Below are 19,218 nucleotides of genomic sequence, written 5' to 3' on the forward strand. Positions count from 1 at the left end.
TATTGTTGCCGACGTCAATTCCCTGCCTCGTGGGTCCGTGACGCTTATTGCGAAAGCAGTGTGGTCTGGATATCGAGCAGCGTCTGTGTATCTGGTGTTAGGATCCTTTTCATATTTTCGGAGGAGTGCCTTCGATCTTGCCTGTCTTCTTTCTTTGTGGTAAGTGGGATGCATGTTACGTGGTATGCGTGCTATACAGATTGTCTCTCGGAGTTCCGATGGTAGTCTCGCTTTTTGGTCGGTGTCCGCGATGTAGGTTTCACTGTAATTGAGGAAACGGAGTACTGCTCTGCCTGTAGGCGTGAGCTTGAGGCGTTCGCGTTGGCTGGCTTTGTGGGCTTCGACCATCTCTTCCCACGTATTATGTACGCCTAATTTAAGGAGCTTGTCGGTGGATGCCATGAAAGGAAGGCCTAGAGCAGTCTTGGTTGCTTTCCTAATAATTATGTCCAATTTGTTTATTTCAGCGTTTTTTAAGGCTAAGTATGGGGTGCCATACGTGATCCTACTGGTTATTAATGCTTGAATGATCCGCAAGGTGTCTTGTTCTTTGAGCCCCCTTCGTTGATTCGCGATTCTTTTAACGAGGTGGGTGACTTGTGTCACCGTTTGTTGTAGCTTGGGAAGATGAGCTGCACCCGATCCATCCTTGTGTATGGTCAGACCTAGTACACGAAGGGAGTTGACCCTGGGAACTTCCACTCCATAAAGAGTGACGCTGGGATCCGGATCAAGAAGTTTAGGTGGTCGTCCTCGAGTTCGAGCCTTCAGCACGAGAAGTTCGGACTTCTCCGGAGCACACTGGAGACCGCAAGAGTCCAAGTACTTTACTATCACGTCGATAGCCTCCTGCAGGGCATCCTGTTGTCTTCCAGTTGTAGGCGCTCTCATCCACAGCGTGAGGTCGTCTGCGTAAAGAGCATGCCTCAGTCCTTCGATAGTTTGAAGTTTCTTTGGCAGGTGCAGCATGGCGATGTTAAAAAGCAGCGGGGAGACCACTGAACCTTGAGGCGTGCCTTTGTTTGGTAGGGGGAATTTTGCGCCTCGAAGGTTGCCGATGCCCACCGTTGCCGTGCGATTCGTGAGAAAGTTTTGAACATAATTGTAAGCTTTGGGGCCGCAATTAGTACTTTGCAGATTTTCGAGGATCTTTTCATGCTTGACATTATCAAAAGCGCCCTTGACGTCGATAGCAAGTATACAGGACTTGTGATGGCGATCCAAGCGGTCTATGATGTCCTCCTTCAGAAGCAGAAGGATATCTTGGGTAGACAGATGCTGTCGGAACCCAAACATTGTGTCCGGTATGTACCCGTTGTCCTCGAGATATGGCGTGAGCCGATCGTGAACCATGTGCTCAAGAAGTTTACCCGCGCAGGAAGTCAGTGATATAGGGCGAAGATTCTCAATACGTAGAGGCTTGTTTGGCTTAGGAATCATTGTCACATCCGAGTGCTTCCACGTTGCCGGTAGTTCGCCTGTTTCCCAACATACGTTAAAATACTCTAGGAGCGCTTCTGTTGCGTTTGGAGGTAGGTTACGGAGGAGCTTATTGGTAATCTTGTCTTTGCCGGGTGAAGTATTCCTTGTGAGTTTGGCCAGGGCTGCCTCCATTTCAGCTTTTGTGAAGGGTCTATCGAGGTCGGGGTTCAATAAAGTTTTTCTCTCTCTCTCTCTCCCTTGTGCTCGTGGATGGCGACAGCCTTACCCCAGGCACCAGTATGGGTTGGGAGCTAGTACTCCCCTGAGTGACCTAATTGACCGCTTGGTTGCCTAGAGGAGATAGTTCGTGGCAAGGTACGCAGTTGACGCAGATGACGCAGTAGGCAGCTCCAACCACTTTATAGGCCAGTTGCCCTTGCACAACAGTATTGGCGGCCCGATTTTGTTTTTGTTTTCGTAGGCACCTCAGTGCTTTTAGAACCTGGGCGGGCAGCACTGAACATGGTTTTGGGCATGACTCAGGTGCCCATCGTTATTTGCTCAAGTTGCTGCACCACACATGCAAAACTGTGTCGGCAGGTGGCGGCCGCACAGACGGGTAGTGGGCGCTCGTGTGCGCTGAGCACGCAGAGTTATCTCGCGCCGCATCGCTAAGTATTGTTTTCAGCGCTCTTGCTGGGTGGGGACAAGGCAAGTAGGCGGGCGATGAGAGGGCAACATATCAACATATCGCAGTGGGACACGCGCTCTCGCTCCCGACATCTCTACTGCGCATGTCCGTCTCTTTTCCCCAGCCGCTGCCAGGTAACGGCACCGGTATCTTCGGCCATGCGTTGCGCGGTTCGTATTCGAATTGCCCGTGACTGTACGGACACCAACTGCATAAAAATCCAATGAGTGCATTTCTCAAGATATTAAGTATCTTTATAGCACACTTTCGCAGCTACAAATATTTTGTCAAGAGGGCAGTATCGGCCTAAGGCATTCGGAAACTTTTATCGGCCGGAAATATCGGTCGATTCCGGAAAAATAGCGGGTTTAAACGGGAAGGGCGGTTCGGAAACGGGCTTAAACAGGAAGCGCCCAAACGGGAAGGTTGTTTCGGGAGCGGGAAGTTCATTCAGGCAGGAGCGGGTAGTTCGGGAGCAGTTCATTCAGAGCGAGCGGCTTTTAGAACCTAGTATGCACCAGTCGTCGTCATCCGAAAACACCGCTGCCCTACGGCGCAACTGGGCACACAACAGTATCATGGGCCCCTCTCCTCCACGCTTCCTCGCTCGAAAAGGGACCGCTGCTCAGTCGTCAGCATAGGGAGGCTAAGGTAAAGTTTGCCGGGCGAGGGCAGCGCTTATTCTATCGCGAAGCGGCGTGCTTTTCGTTTCGGGGGAGTCAGGAGTTTTCACGCCGCCCTTTGTACGTGCTGGGTTAAGTGGCTCGTGCGGCCGGTGGTCGCTTTGTTCGCATTCGTGAGTAGGGGGGCTGGATGCCTCAGGCGGTGCGGGAGGACAGAATTGGGTCTGCAAATGCGACAGCGTGCACCCCGAGCTGCACGTGTACTTGCCAGAAGCGGAGGAGTGGACTGGCGGGCGTCTGCTTAGAGCGCTGAAAAGCCGTTCACCAAACGCAGTCGTTTCGCGATGTCTGAGGTGGTGAAACCAGCCAAGGGTCACCCACAATATTGTCGCGTGGTGGGCTGCCACAGCAGTAGCAAGAAGGCGAAGGATAAGAATCCACCAGTGCGATTCTACAGATTCCCTCGAAAAGCTTACCAAAAGAAAATACGGCAATCATGGATCACTGCGGTTCGAAGGGCCAGGTAGGTGGCACATTTTTTTTTTACTTCCCCACTTTCAGTTTACATTTCCCGTCTTTGAGAATGCGAACTAGTGTTCTAAAGTTATTCTGAGCCCCCGGCTCCTTTTTCTTTAAGAATGCGGGCTGCCAATGATTGTTTCCCGCTATAATAAGTGAAGTTGGCAGTTGTTCAACTGGTGCCGTTCGATGGCGTCCATATATGGCGAGTTGATTGCTGTTCGTGAGTTTTTTTTTTTTTCATTTTTCCGACATTTGCTAACAGTAATTAAAAGAGCTGTAAACCGCATTGCGACGATAGCGGGGACGTATTTACCTACACCGTTACTCTCGGAAGGAGGCTCCCTCAAAATTCATTCAATGACAAAGAAAATGGAAATGCGGGTTTGTCAGTGCACTCCTTTATTAGCATGTGCCTCTTTGATGTGTCTCTCATATGAGGCAGCTGATCATTTCAAGGGATAGAAATATTTTATTAACGGGAATCAATCCCGCCTATGTCCCATTTTTTGTAAGCCTCAATGTTCCTGTAGTCCATAAAAATCCAAACGTTCAAAATGCGAATACGTGAAGAAAGTACGGGTGGTATAGAAAAATGCGCTCTGACAAGTTGTACAGCTGTCGCCTGGACGACAAAAAAAAAAAAAAACGGCAGCTGACGACCGCCCAAGAGCACGTTTCATCCTGCGAAACCGCCGGGGCACCCGGCCGTTCGACCGGCGCGTAGCAGACGACAAGACAAGCGCCGGTGAAAATGGACCCAGTAGCTGCTCTACGTGTAAACCGAACTTGCTGGGCACGTGCTGACGTGCATGCTTTCATAAGTCGAAAGAAAATTTTACCCGGACCTCATCGCAGCGTGAGAAATACCGCACGCGCGCAGCGAAAAAAGCACGCGCCCAAGCGGCGGCCGCCCCCGTGTACTCCCAGGAGGGGCAGGGGAGAGTGCAGCGCCCTCCGACGATCGTTCCGTAGCCTATACGTTGCAGCCACGCTGCACAGACGTGAAGCTGACTGACGCTTTCGGCTCTTTCTAGGCGAACCCTCGGGTTCGGCAGCTTCTTCACTCGGGATTCCGTGCTCCACTACGTACCACTGGTCAGCGTAAGCAGCCGAGGGCTGCTTAGCGGCCACATTAACGCTGACATGCAATGCTGATGCGGCTATCTCTTCAGCTACTCCCGCAGTCCTCCCTGCAATTTCTTGGCTTGGCATCAGTTGAGCGGCTGCACACTGATTGCTCACACTTTCCTCACTCAGCTCGTCGCAGCTTCCCATGGCAATCACATTTTCGTGACTTGACGTCCGTGGAGCTCCAGAAACACGAGACGCAGTGTGCTTGACACCAACTGCATCTGATTCTTCGCGCGATTCCCGTCCTACGGCACCCCGCAATGCAACTGGCCGCTCGCCCACGCTCCCGGAATGTCTTCGGTCTCCGCAAACTGCGACAACGGGCTCACGCTCAACTGAAGTCAGCCTCAGCCCCTACAGAATGGCTGATTTAAGAACTGCATACTTCTGTCGCTCCTTTCTGTGCGACCCCTCGACGTTCGGCCGCTACTGAACCACCGTGCGCGCACGAAGCACCGTACTCTACCACACACCGTTGTGTGGTGCAAGTAGAGAGGGGCTCATCGTCCCTGAGGTAGGCGGACTCACTCATGAGTCCACTTACTCAGACTCATTTGGACTTAAACTCACACGTGAGTTTGAGTTTGAGTGAGCGCGAGGCCGGTGCGGAATGATGAGTTAGAGCTGGAGTGAGGTTGAGTACTCCTGAGAGCGAGGGAGTTCTGAGTCCACTTTAAGTTTTCAGTTCATTTTGAGTTTTGAGTACATTTTGAGTTTTGAGTACATATTGAGCACTGAGTAAATTTTGAGTACTGAGTACATTTTGAGTTTGAGTACATTTTGAGTACTAAGTACATTTTGAGCTTGAGTACATTTTGAGTTTTCAGTACATTTTGAGTACTGAGTACATTTCTAGTTTGAGTATATTTTGAGTTTAAGTACATTTTGAGTACTGAGTACATTTTAAGTTTGAGGACGTTTTGAATTTGAGTACATTTTGAGTACTGAGTACGTTTTGAGTACTGAGTATATTTTGAGTTCTGAGTATATTCCGAGTTTTGAGTCCATTTTGAGTTCTGAGTACATACGAGTAGCCTACGAGGCAGATATCGTTGGCGGTTACGTTTCATGTGTCGCTTTGGGCTCGCAATTCAGGTTAGCTGCGGGTATGGCAGCATTCGCGATGCGCATGATCGGTTGGTGAGGAGGTGGGAGGGTGTCTGATTTAGCGGCTGGGCGTGTGAATAATAATCGACTGGTGAGGTCATAAAAAACGGTTATCGCACCTTTTCCTCTTGATGGATCCTCTAAGAAGGTGGGAGAGGGTGGTGGGAAAGCACACGGTGACGCTTTCTTGCTGGTTGATCGGCTGGTTCTGTTAACGGTTTGATTTGCTAGGGTCAAAAAGGAAGAAGTGAGCGCCAGGTGGAAGGGGCGGCGGCTGTCCCCTCCGCTGTATCAAATGAGTTGTCAACTGAACTGACATGGTGACGGCCGTTTAGATAGAATAATAACCGCATTATGAGAGATTTGTAAAAACACACACAGATAACGCTGAGGCGTGTAAGGTATTAGGAGTAAGGTGCTTATTATTGGACGCACACCAGGTAAATAAAAAAAATGCTCTCTGTGTATAGCCATCACACAGTCATAATAAGTCATAGATTGGGTTAAAATCCAAAATGATGACACGACGGCGTGTGGGGAATCATATTCAAGGTCTAGATGAGGCGAATCACGTCGGACAAAAATGCGTTATGGTTATATTATGGCTAGTCATGGATTGGGTTAAAATTCAAATTCATAGTGCTAGGGCGTGTGCCGTATGAAATTAAAGGTCTCGATGAGGGGAATCACATCAGACAAATGCAGAAATGCTTCCTGATTATTATCATATGACATAGTCATAATAGGTCATAAATTGGGTTAAAATTCAAAATGATGCCACTAGGGTGTGCGGGGCACCAAATTGAAGGTTGAGATGACGGAAATCAATCACACGTGACAAAAATGCGGTATGGCTATATCATGAGATAGTCATGGTGAGTCATTGTTTAGGTTAATATTCAAATTTATGCCACTAGGTTGCGATGCGTATCAAATTAATGATCTTGATTAGGGAAATCACGTAGGACAAATACAAAAATGCTTTCTGGTTATAGTCATTAGATAGTCATGGCGAGTCTTATATTGGGTTAAAATTCGAAGTGACACCACTCTTGCGTGTAGGGTATCAAATTTGCGATCTTATGAGGAGAATCACGTGGGGCAAATAAAAGAAAAAGGTTTCATGGTTCTAATCATGAGACAGTCACGGGTAGTCATAGATTTATTTTATTTATTTATTTTAACATACTGCAGCCCCTCTTGGGGCTATAGCAGGAGTGGGTAGATCGCACAAAACCATGCATCGAACAAGTTCAACAATGAAACAAAAGCAAAAAGAAAGAAAGAAAACACGGTAACGACGAAACCAGGTGTTCGAAACGCAACATAGAAGGAAGTATACAGTTTTAGCGGCATGGTAAAGGGTTACAGTAGATCGACCTAATATACACATCTAAGTATAAAAGTGCACTCGTACAAAGGGGGAGAGGAAACAAAGCGGTACATGTGCGTAGCTTACAATAGTTGTATTTTAGAAGGAAATGCACGCAAGTCTAGAGAGCGCACGTGGCCAGGCAACGAATTCCAACGCTCAATTGTTCGCGGAAAAAAGCTATATTTGAACGTGTCTGTGCGGGGATGATACGGGGAAACGTTAAGGGTGCGATTCCTTCTGGTCTGAGTGGGGTTTGCACATGTGACTTATTTCTTAGATGACCGGCGATATGAACAGTGAATGATGCGGTGAAAAAAGGTTAGTGATTCTATTTCACGACGGGCAGTTAAGGTGGTTAGCTCTAGAGATACGAGGGCTGTGGTTGGTGAAAAAGTACAGTCATACCTGCGACAGATGAATCGGATGGCTTTCTTTTGAACGGCTTCAATTTTGTTAATTTCGCCTTTTCGGTAACGGTTCCACACGGTGCATGCGTAGTCGAGTATCGGTCGGATTAGTGTTTTATACATCAGGAGTTTGGTGTCTTTCGGTGCTTGGCTGAGTGTGCGCCGTAGATAAGCCAGTTTCTTAAGTGATTTTGTACATATATATTCGATGTGTTTCGACCAGGATAGGTTACTTGTGAAAATAATGCCAAGATACTTATATTCTGAAACTCTTTGAAGGTTTATGTCAGCGGATGAGTACGTGAAATTAGACATGGAACGTTTGTGAGTAAAAGACATGGATACTGTTTTGCGGAAAATTACGGTCATCTGCCACGTTTTACACCACGCGCAAAACCTATAAAATGACTCGTTTAGTTTTTGGTGACATTGCGGTGAGCTAATGGGGTCATATAGTACGCAATCGTCCGCATAAAAAGGGATTTTAGAATTGATGTTACCAGGCAGGTCGTTTATGTAGAGCAGAAATAGCAGTGGTCCAAGGACCGAGCCCTGGCAAACTCCAGAAGTTACGTTAGATTTATTGGATACGGAACCATTAAATTCTACAAATTGCACGCGATCTGAAAGAAAGTTTTGTATCCACTTGACCAAGACAGGGTTGTTTAATATGGCAGTTAGTTTGCATATCAGCTTAGTGTAAGATACCGTGTCGAATGCTTTGGAAAAATCGATGAAAATGGCGTCGACCTGCTCTCCGGAATCAAGTGAAGAAGAAATGTCGTGAACGAATTCTGTTAATTGCGTAACCGTGCTGAAACCATGCCTAAATCCATGCTGAAACTGAGATAATAAGTTGTGTTGTTATAAATGCTCCACGATGCGTTTATAAATGATATGCTCCAGTCGCTTACAAGAGTAGGAAGTCAGTGATATTGGTCTATGGTTAGTAATAATATGCTTTTCTCCGGACTTAAATAAGGGAATTACTTTTGCCAGTTTCTATGAGCTAGGCACTATGCCAATTTCAAGGGATTTCTGAAATATGACAGTAAGATATTTGGAAGTCCAAACGGAATAACGGACCAAGAACGCATTGGGAATGTCGTCCGGACCTTTGCATTTCTTAGTGTTTAAGTTTAATATTAGGTTGAGAACCCCCTCTTCGCTAATAATAATGTCCGGTATTGATAAGAATGGGCTTGTACTATAAAAACGAGGAACTTCAAGGTCGTCGCGAGTGAAAACGGACTCAAAGAACCTGTTGAAAGCTTCGGAAATTTCCGCAGGATCATTGGTTGTTTCATTGCCAATAGAAAATGACGCTGATGTGGCATCGCGGGGCAATACTGATGACCAAAACTTGCGTGGGTTATTAGATAATAGGGTCGGAAGTTCTACTCGAAAAAAGTGTTTTTTTGCTGCGTTTAGTTTGATCCGGAGTTCTTCCTTTGCCTGAAAAAATTTACCGTCATCATAAGACGAACGGCGGGACCTCGCCTGCCTCATCCTACGTACCCGACGTGAAAGATGCAAGATGCCACGGTTCATCCAGGGAACGTTAGTATTTTTCTTTTTTGTTTTGATCGGTACAAATTGCAGAGTGCAGGTTTTCACCAACTGTTCAAAGAAACCAACTAAAGCTTCAACATCGTTGCGTGTGGCGAGTGCTAAAAATGATTCAAATTTATCGGCTAAACAGTCGAGAATGGACACGTCATCAGCACGGTTAAAATCGTGAAAGGAAGTGACCACGAATTTCCGTTTCGCAATCGAACACTGCATGGAAACTAGCACTGCCTTGTGATCCGAGATACCGTCGATAATTTCGCATTTACACACGTTATGTACCATATTTGAACTTACGAATACCAAGTCAAGGAGTGCATTATGCCGGGTGTAGCCAGTTACGATCTGGGTAAGCACGAGTGATAACGAAAAATTTATAAGCTCACCACAAATATGGGAGTCGCGGCCGTTGTGAGTCAAGGAAGGCTAGTCAACTCCAGGGGCGTTAAAATCCCCCATAAGAACAAGATGCTTGGTGCCGAAGTTGTGTGCGTTTGCGAACTCGTTAAGAGTGTGAAACATATCGAGGGAGGAATCCGGGGGGCGGTATATGACACCAATTACAATGTGGAGTTTGTCGATGTGAAGTTTGCACCATATTGATTCAATGCCAGAAGGACTAGGCAGGACTGAGAACCTTAAGTCCGACCGAAAGAGCAAGGCCACGCCGCCGCCTCGGCCGATTCTTCGATCGACAGGAACCACGACATATCCGGGTGGTGTAAATTCAAAGTCATATATAGCATCGTGGAGCCACGTTTCAGTTATACCAATGATGTGTGGGGAATATGTCGAAACCAGAGAAAGGAAGTCGGGGAATTTGCGTGTTATGCTTCTTGCGTTAAGGTTAATAATAGTTCGTTTGGGTGCAGAGCTACGAGGTAATCAACGTTGAGTTCCACGGACGAGTCCCAAGTTTATTTGTAGCACGGCTATGGTAACCAGAGGCCATAACTGGAACATTCGATGCGTCTTTCCAGTTGTAGCGGACGTTGTCGATAAATACATGGTCATGCACTATTTTAACTGAGGAGCCATTATTGCGGAAAGTGGAGGTCGCGTCCCACAACTTCTTGCGGATAGATCGCACTCTAAAAGAGTAATCTTCCGAAATGCTGAAATCAGAGTCTTTAAGATGTTTGGCGTTCTTCAAGAAACCATCTTGTCGCTAAAAATTAGGAGTTTCAATATGATCCGACGCGCCAGCCTTTCACGCGGTTTGCCTAATCTATGTATGCGCTCTACGCGTGGCATTTCCATTTTCATGTTCTGCGTGACGAGTACAGACACACTAGACAGTATAGATTCGCCATTCTCGCTGGCGGCCTCTGGGAACCCGTGTAAGGTAATATTATTTCGCCTGGATTGATTTTCGAGCTCGTCTATTTTGAGGCTGAGCTGTGCAATTGTTTTACTCGCCAAGGCACCTTAAGTGCGTAAGGCTTCGCACGCAGTTTTCCCCTCGCAGACAGCTGTCACAGACTCGAGTGCCACCACCCGTGATTCCAACGCATCGAATCTTGCGTTGAATTGTGTTTTTATGTCTGTTATATAGCTAGCGATTTGATTTTGGCTTGTGAGTAGCTGAGAAAGCATTGACAAAACGGTAGTATTTTCGAGCTCGTTTTGTATAGCATGGGCTGACGGAGTAGACAGTGTAGCCGCCTCCGAAGATGTACTTGAACTTGTCCTAGATCGCGTTGCGGGGCCATCTGAGTCTTTGAGAGGTTTATTTTTAGAACCAGGGCCAGGATTTAGTTCGATGTCACCACTAAGAATCAGGCGGCAAACATCATACAACGCATGCGAATATAGCGACACAACACCAGGTGGGCAAGTGAGCAGCAGCAAGAAACGATCGTCAGATCTCACGCAGTATGCATGGTTAATGTAACGTACCTGTGTAAAGAAGACGAAAGGATTGAGCATGGTGCTCGAGCTGCTGCCGCCTTGCCCACTGGTGAAGCATGATGCAGCCAGAACTTTTATTCCCGCAGTGGAAGACGTCACATGCCAGTGACGCTCGGTGACTGGATGATCAGTTGTGACGTTCTTGCTTTGGTGGGCGTGCAAACCGTCAGCTGAAGTGCTGCCGGATCCAACGATGCTATCAAGCACGGGTAGCGCATGATAGCTTAGAAGCACGCCGTCGGTGAGATGCGCACGCAATTTCGGAAAGTGTGTCGATGCCGTAGCAGTAGAACGTGTCGTTTCCAGCGTGGTGACGTTGTGGAACCGTGGTCCGGCCAGGCAGCAGGCAATCTGTGTAAAGAAGACGAAAGGATTGAGCATGGTGCTCGAGCTGCTGCCGCCTTGGGTTGAAATACAAGGTTGAAATACAAGGTGAGGCCGCTAAAGTAAAGGGGGTATCAAATTCAAGGTTTCAATTGGGGAAATCACGTGGAGCATATAAATAATGCGTCCTGCTTACACTCTTGAGGGTCATGGTTAGTCAGATTTGATTAAAATTCCAAATAATCCTGCTAGGGTGTGTGGGGTATCAAATTAAATGTCTCGTTGAGGGGAATCACGCGCAGCAAATATAAAAATGCTTTCTGGTTATAGTTATGAGGTAGTCGTGGTGAGTCATAAATTGAGTGAAAATTTAGAGTCACGCCAGTAGGGCTTGTTTGGTATCAAATTACAGTCCTCGGTGAGGAAATTCGCGTGGAATAAATAAAGAAATGCGTCCTCCTTATCATCATGGTATAGTTATGGCTAGTCAATGATTAGTAAAAATTCAAAGTGATGCCGATAGGGCGTGTAGGGTATCAAAATATTATCTCGGTGAAGGAGGGTGCATCGGATACAACCATCGGAAATCATGGCACTGAATAATGACCAGTTAAGTGAGAAAGTCTTATTCAGTGCCCAATAGATATAATAGTACTGTTAATTGTTGGCACGCCATCTTGAAAGCGTGGTTGGTTCCACACATTGCAGCACTTAACATCCATCAACAAGCCTGCGTTCCCATGAAACAGCTTAGGAACTCCTCCTATGTATGCGCTACGTATGCCTTCTACGTATGCGCTAAGTAAGTGGGTGTGCACAATCAGCGAATGCCTCCGATTACGCGCCCGATATTGCAAATTTGCAAGCATGGCTTTCTGCTGTCGGTGCGCAAACATGTTGACATATATTACGCGCTCCTATACCTCACACTGGGTTGGTTTTTAAACAAAACAATGAAATACTCCTTTAACTGTGCAGGTCAAAGACGCACATGGTCATAAAACTAAAATATTTGCCGCCTCATTATGCTATTTCCTGCTTCCAAACAGGGGCAGCTTATACACCAAGATTTCATGGCCGTTTGCTTGCTTAGAAGAACTTTAGTGTTTCACCGGCGGGTGGGAACCACGAACAGCTATTTCCTGACACGACCAGGCGTTCTCCGCCACCGCGATGCTTTTATTTCGCTTTCGACTCAACTTTTTCGCATACCCGAGCTGCACCATAGGTGTCCGGATTATTTTTGTCGGCTTCCAGTCGATGAGATGAACAGAACATACCTCCAGGGAACAAAAACGTGCGATAGGGATTGAACATGAGAGGGAATAAACAGTGCTTTCAAAAGCAGCGTATGACCGTACGTATTCTGGCAAATTTGCTTTGTTCGAAGTTTTTCCTATTCAGCACAGCGACCAATTTGCGGCGGCACTCAAGGGGTGCAGGAAATTTGTGCAACGAATAGATTCCGCACAGGCAGACACTTCTTCTGTCGTGGTGCACTTTACACACTCTTAATCTGGTTCCATGTAAGTTCCAGTTAAACGGGGCGATCCACATATTTTTATCTGGATCCAAACGAAGAATAACTGGAACGAGAGATATAAGTGGATCTTATCTGGAACTGTCCATTTGTTTTCTTTAGGTTTGTGTTTATTATGTGGAACCGAATAAATGAGGGGATGCGCTGTCGGCCGTTCCAGTTACTGTTCCACTTATGTCCCAGTAAAAATTTTGGACAGTGCTTTTGTATATTTTTTGCTCGTGTCTTGTTCCACATAACTTGTGCGCTGCAGTGAAGTATGCACTGAATCGTGCATTAACTGGAACAATGAACCACATATATATTTGACGCGCTTTGGCGCACAAGCGCACGCACAAGCACTTGCACGCACACGCCCACAGACATAGATACAGACACGAACGCACACCCGCGCACCCACACATACACACACACATGCATGCAGTCACACACGCACACACGCACGCACCACATAAAATTTAATAAACTTCGTCGATACCTATGGAACTATCTTAGAGCAGTTTACTTATATAAGACGGCTAAGACGTATTTTTAGTGACGTTATTTGACAGAAAACAATATGTCCACTGCTATAACAACACCGTACAAAGCATGAAAGGTGCGAGAAAAGGGTATCTTAGCGAAAATAGAAATTTCACGAATCCCTTTCAGGTTTTCTGCGGCGCTCAGACCGCTTTAGTGAATATCGTCTTTTGCTAATTGCAGACGCGCAGTACGTCTGAAATCACCAATGACTTGAATTTCAGAAGGACCAGATGTCCCCAGGTTCTCCTTCTGCGTTTGGGATAGAGTGGTGGTAGTGCTGAAGAATTCATTGGGCTTTTGTGGATACCCCGTAAAGAAATATATATAGTTGTTGAGACTATTGCAAGTTCTGCATTTGGTTCACAAAGCGTCGCAGAAACATTGTTTTTTTATCAATGCTCAGCCATCAGCTCGCTGTGTTGTAGTACGTGCACAATTTTAAGTGCTTTACAGGAACGTATAAATGGCTACAATCTGCTGTAAAATAGGTACTTAGTCCACTTTATTTATGCCCTGATGCGGTATATACATAGTGTTAACCGACTGTGCCGCATTTTACACTGCACGCAGCATGTCACGAATGCAGTTATAAATGCTTGGATGTTCGTTAGCATTTTTCGTCTCGTGCATACTATTAAGGGTTACTCACCTGATCCAATTCATATGGGACTCACTAATTCATGACGCAAATTCATGAGACTTACTAATTCAAAAGCACCATGTACCGATGCAAGAAGTTTTACAAATTCACTGAAATGACACTAACGACCTGGTTTGCTTCTTCTAGAAATACAGTAGACCCTCGTTAAGACGAACTTGGTTAAAACGAACACTGATTAAGAACCACAACATTTTTCTCTTGTAATGTCCACAATGCAATACACTTCCGCTTAAGACGAATTTCGGATAATACGCATACATTTTTACGGTCCGTTCGGGTTCGTCTTAACGGAAGTCTGCTGTATATCATTTCTTTGCAGAGATAAAAAATAAACAAGAAGCACATTTTGGTTTATCCAGTCTTCACTGGAAGGTGCTAGCGGTCTCATCATGCGAGAGTTTTATTTCTTTGTTTCAGTAGAGAAGCGACATATATCTAAAATAAGCAAACTAGGCCGTTGTGAATATCGGTATGTATTTGTAAAACTATTCGTATTGGTGCACGATGGTTTTTAAGTCCGTTGGTCATGACGTAGTAAGTCCGATAGGAATGCTAACATGTGAGTCCCTTTTAATTTCCACAAGCAAAAACAAGAGCCTCTTTGCAAAGAGCGGTTGACTGGGTGAACGGAACTAAACCTAGATATACCACGTGATACCTGCATTATTTTGTATGTATTAATGCTGAAATGACATTGTAATTCCTAATTATGCTGTGCAGTAACGGCAAAAATACGCAGAGTTAACTTGCTGTTCGATTCGATGGTGGTTTATTTATCACAAAAAAAAAAAAAACAACATACAAAGGGTATATACAGTTGTTGTGTCTTGTCATAGTAATTGAAGTTCATTAAATGACCCGCCTTCTCCAGCTGCTTCCCCAGTTGCTGTTTTCCTGTAGTATTGGTGTTCAGGAGGGAAAAGGGCTGGGAAACGGGCCGATGTATTATTACTTACTAATTCGCTGTAAGTAGCTTTATATAACGTGGGTATCTAAGAGCGTCGCAGTATATTTTATTGACTACGGAAAGGCTTGTTGTCAAGAAAAGCAATAAATGAAGCCACGCCCTTTTGCGTTCATTGTAAACAGTAACGGAGAAATTGTCATCCAAAGTTAAGCTCGGATATCGCACGCACTCACGGCCCTCCGCGAGAAACAAGTTTAGCCAGTACTAACGCGCTAACGCGGCTATTACCTGAGCTTTGTTTCGGCCTCAGCGGGCGTAAACGTCCGCTTAGACGCATACGCCCGTTTTCCGAATCCAATAAAGCCATCACGTGTGCCGAGTTTGTATGAGTTCTTATGCGGGCGTATCGCCAAAGCCTCCGCGAGAACGAAAGTACGCCGAAGCCATGAGGAAAAGACCGCCACTCCAGTAGCGCATTCAATGCGCATGCGTCAGCAGCAGCACGGCAGATTTGCGTTGATTCACGGTACAGTGGGGCTGCAACGGGTACGATGACGACGGATGAAAATCGGGACCGCGTCAACACTTTAAACGACAGCAGCGCTCCCATCTTCCAGGATTCCCTCCGCTAATTTTACGGTCTTCCGCATGCAGCGCCACCAGTGGCACTCCCAAGCGGGTTTCTCAATTGCTCGCGCGATGCGCCTGATATTTACTAAAGAAATTCTCGGTCACGCTGGCGAGAACCGTTAGCGCCGTTAGCAGTTTAAATGGGGTTGATTGCGGCGTGCAACTACGAATTTTTTCATATCCCTGGGCTGTATTTCCTGCTCGATGAAGTGGAGTTTTGCCAGGAGGCGCAAAAAAGGTCAGTGCTGTTTATTTATGTGCTGGTAACGGTTGTTGTTCAGTGACATCCTTGTTAACTGCGTCCGATAAACATACCGCGTCTATGCCCGTTGTTCGTGTGTCGTTCATGCTTGTGGTCGCGGCGTGTAACATTTTGTGTTGGAGAAACGTTTGCAGCCGTTTTTTACCAAAACTCCTGTGTTCGTGGGTCAGAGTCGGCTGGACATTTCTGACTGCGTACGTCAGAAGTTCCTGGTTTGCGCGTTTCATGAGTGGATGTTCCCTTACTGTGTGGCTTTGCTTAGTTGTATATTGACGGTAGCTGTGTATGTCTGCGGTAGCGAATCTTCTCGGGTTAGTCGCTCGCGATAATCGCGCGTGCACACGTGTACAACTTCCAAGCAAGTTTGTCGGAGCGTCCGTCCTTAGATTTATTGGTATTTTTAAAACTTGCGTGGTAATTGCGGCGTTATGTTAGTCTGATGAGTAGAATGCCATTTACTATGCTTACCAGACCGGGAGTCTTCGACCTTGCCCGTTGCGCGCAAGGTAGACGCTATTTCGAGTTGTGTTGATGTGCTTTCAAGGCGTCAGCTTACGTTTATCTGTGCAGTGTGTTATGCAGTTCCATGTTTCTTCCAATTCCTTTGACCAATTGAGATGATCTATTTTACATTGCCTGAAGTGTAGAGAAATGGAAGGGACAGTGGTTGTCTTAGCCGTACCGCAGTAACAAACGTTTCTTTTGTAGAGGGGAAGAAATATGTGGAAACACGCAGCGGGTATATAGAAAGTGTGCTGCCGTTTCTATGCTGTTAATATCAGTGGTAACTTGAGACTTCAGGATAATTATCCAATATCCATAATTAGTGGTTGCTACTTCACGAACCGCGTTAGAAATAAGCCACTCTTGCATTTTTATGCCGTCAATGTCGGTGGTAACCCGAGAGTCGAAATAATTTCCGACAACGCTCCGGTGATAAGTTCTTGCATCACTATGTGCACCCAACATTAACCCATTTCTGTGCTTCCTTGAACTTAGAAAATATACTGCGAAAGCAGATTGCTGCATTCTGTATTCGATCTGTGTAACCTGTCCAGATGCAGACTATGGCTGACTGTGGAGAAATTTGTCTCTACACTGGTAGTTTGCGACAATTGTTTTCCTTTGTCTGAAGAACAGAAATTAAAACGAATTATTTCCATTCTTTACATATACCTGTGCAATCATGGCTGTGGCATTCACTGTGGCTGAAGACATCTTCGGCACGCCGAGGCGTCGTCGTGACAAGTGTGACAGATTGTGAATGCATTGTGGAAGTCATAAAGCCACGAAAGAGTGCCTCTTGAGTGTTGCGTATTATAAAGACGTTCACCACTCCGCATGGAGCAATGACAGGTGAGCCTAAAAATGTTCAAATATTTTTATATTTAAAATTGTTTCGCCTGAAAACGTTACCAGGGCTCGTGATGCAAAATAAATTTTAGCACAACTAATCAGGCCTTGTACGAGATCTTGTAGTACTCCCTTCTTAGAGGGAAGCGTAAATTTATGCTTCGATATTTTCATACTGTTTTTATTTCTAGGAAATAGGGCGGACCGGGACTTAAAACAATGGAACAAGGAATGCATACTGCCATTTTCCTGGTTCTTGAAGGCGTGTTTTCACCGTTCTTGAAGTCGTGTGTTCAAAAAAAGGAAACACGTGAAAGCCGTTGTACGGTATGAAATCATTGCATTCTACAAGTAAGTACGCACTCCCAGTTCTGGAACTTTGATGGTCCCTTTTTAGGTAGTTGCATTATACGTAATGGCTTCGGAACACCATTTCAGTGACAACTTGACCTGTAGGTGAAAACGACAGTAAGAGCTTTTGGGAATACGTTGGCAAAACTTTCCTGGAAAATCACTCCGAGGAGGCCCTGCCAGGAACGCCTGCATCTTAATTTTAGTTGGGTAAGTTGGCATTTTATTTTTGTGGGACTCAATTTATGGTAGTGTTTATTGAAGCTGGCATTTTATTTTTGCGGGACTGAATTTGTGGTAGTTTTCTTTGTAGCCAAATCTTACTGTTAAGAATAAATCGTGAACTCCAAATTGGGAAATACCTTCACATTCAGCCTGTTTCGGATGCTGCAACATGTGGACAAAAAGACTATTATTTTGCATTCAAGTTTTGCAAACATTTTGCTTTCACATTGAGAGTTGCTGCTGTGATAATACGGCGCCACGGCCACGCCCAATGCGGTTGCTTTCCAAAATTAGAGAACTGCCATTGACAGTCTGTGCTAATATTTTTTGTACATTGTTAGCAGCATTCCCAGAAAAGAAACCAAGAAATCGCTGATATTTCAATCAATTACTGTGCTATTAAAGGGGTATCCTAAGCAACTCACTCATTTAAAGCCACCGTCTAACAAAATTTTCTTGTTCCTTCCTTAAAGGTACATGACGTGGTCCAGTTATTCTCGACGTCTAGTTATTTTGAGAGAAGAGAATGGAAGCGTAAATATTGTCTGCAAGAAACACGTCATGGATTTTCCGCCTGCATTGTCACATCAAGATGTGGTCATCCTCCTCGCCGTATATTTCATCGTAATCTCCTGAAACTTATGCGACTTTGGAGAGTTCTTGGGACTTTTGCAGAGAGGTCTTGGCCATTTAACAGTGGCCTGGTGTCATTTAAGTTTAAAGCTCTGTTGAAAGACTCGATGTGGTCACTCTACTTGGGGTTTTAAATTATTGTTAGACGTTTAAGCCTATTCGGAAAGATATGTCGTGGTTCAAATGATTAGTAGATGCAAGCGGCATGTCAACTGCAAAAGTGAAGTCCTGCTTTCCTTTGCAATTTTTCATTATTGGCACGAAGCGCAGGCTGCCTTTGCCGCTACTCTGTTACTCTGTTAATGTAGCTAATGGCACTGCACTGTAACGTTTTTATTATTCAAGTGCAGCTCGAAATTTTTTTTCCATGGCAGTGCTGCTGTTGATGGATGCAAACGTGAGAGTAATTATTTACACAGACGGTTTGGGGTTTTATTACTCAATTTTTGTACTGTATCTTAGCTGACACCTAAGCCCTAGAAGAATGCGAAATATACATATTTGGCTTGAAAAAGTTGTTTACTTTGGACAAAGTTGCATTTCTCGCTTGTTAGAGGCAGTGCTTTGGTCGCAAGCATACTGTCGTCATGATAGTAGGGTTTGTATAGCAAGCAACTGAATTTTACCTCAGATAAATGTTCGGGCTGGAAAAATGCTTCCAAGTTCGCTTGGTAAAATTGGTCACCTGTATGTTTCAACGCTACCTGGCTTGGTTATTTGGGATGTCTGAATTGTTCTTGAGGGAATTAATAACGTCTTTAGAGTTAGGCTGCTTGATAAATTTTAAAATGCGTAACATGCTCCGAGCTATCTGGTTTGTAAAATTTTGTAAGATTCACACTGGGTGTTATGAGCTTTTTTTTGGATAAGTTATTTTAAATAGCTACAAATTAACGGGGAAAGAACGCGGCTTCAGTGAAAGGCTTTTTCAGGGCGCGTATATAGTCGGTTTTGGCTACAGTTAGCTTGATATTACAGTTAGCTTGATATTGATATATGGTGCATGTTTTAGTTGTGCAATAGTGCCACATGCTTCCGGTAATTTTTTT

The 19,218-nt window shown here is 45.3% G+C and overlaps 2 long non-coding RNA genes across 5 annotated transcripts in view; both read left to right on the plus strand.

Annotated features, from left to right (window-relative positions):
- Window positions 1-19,218, plus strand: part of LOC144173340 (uncharacterized) — a 128,125-nt gene that overhangs the window by 66,615 nt on the left and 42,292 nt on the right. The window lies entirely within an intron of this gene.
- LOC144173338 (uncharacterized) lies at window positions 15,062-17,612 on the plus strand. Its single transcript, XR_013323223.1, has 3 exons — window positions 15,062-16,963; window positions 17,152-17,311; window positions 17,399-17,612. It is a non-coding gene; the product is annotated as an uncharacterized LOC144173338 (long non-coding RNA).

The sequence above is a fragment of the Haemaphysalis longicornis genome, unplaced genomic scaffold, assembly GCF_048455015.1.
Source record: "Haemaphysalis longicornis isolate Haplotype H1 unplaced genomic scaffold, Haemaphysalis longicornis Haplotype H1 scaffold_3, whole genome shotgun sequence".
Classification (NCBI taxonomy): domain Eukaryota; kingdom Metazoa; phylum Arthropoda; class Arachnida; order Ixodida; family Ixodidae; genus Haemaphysalis; species Haemaphysalis longicornis.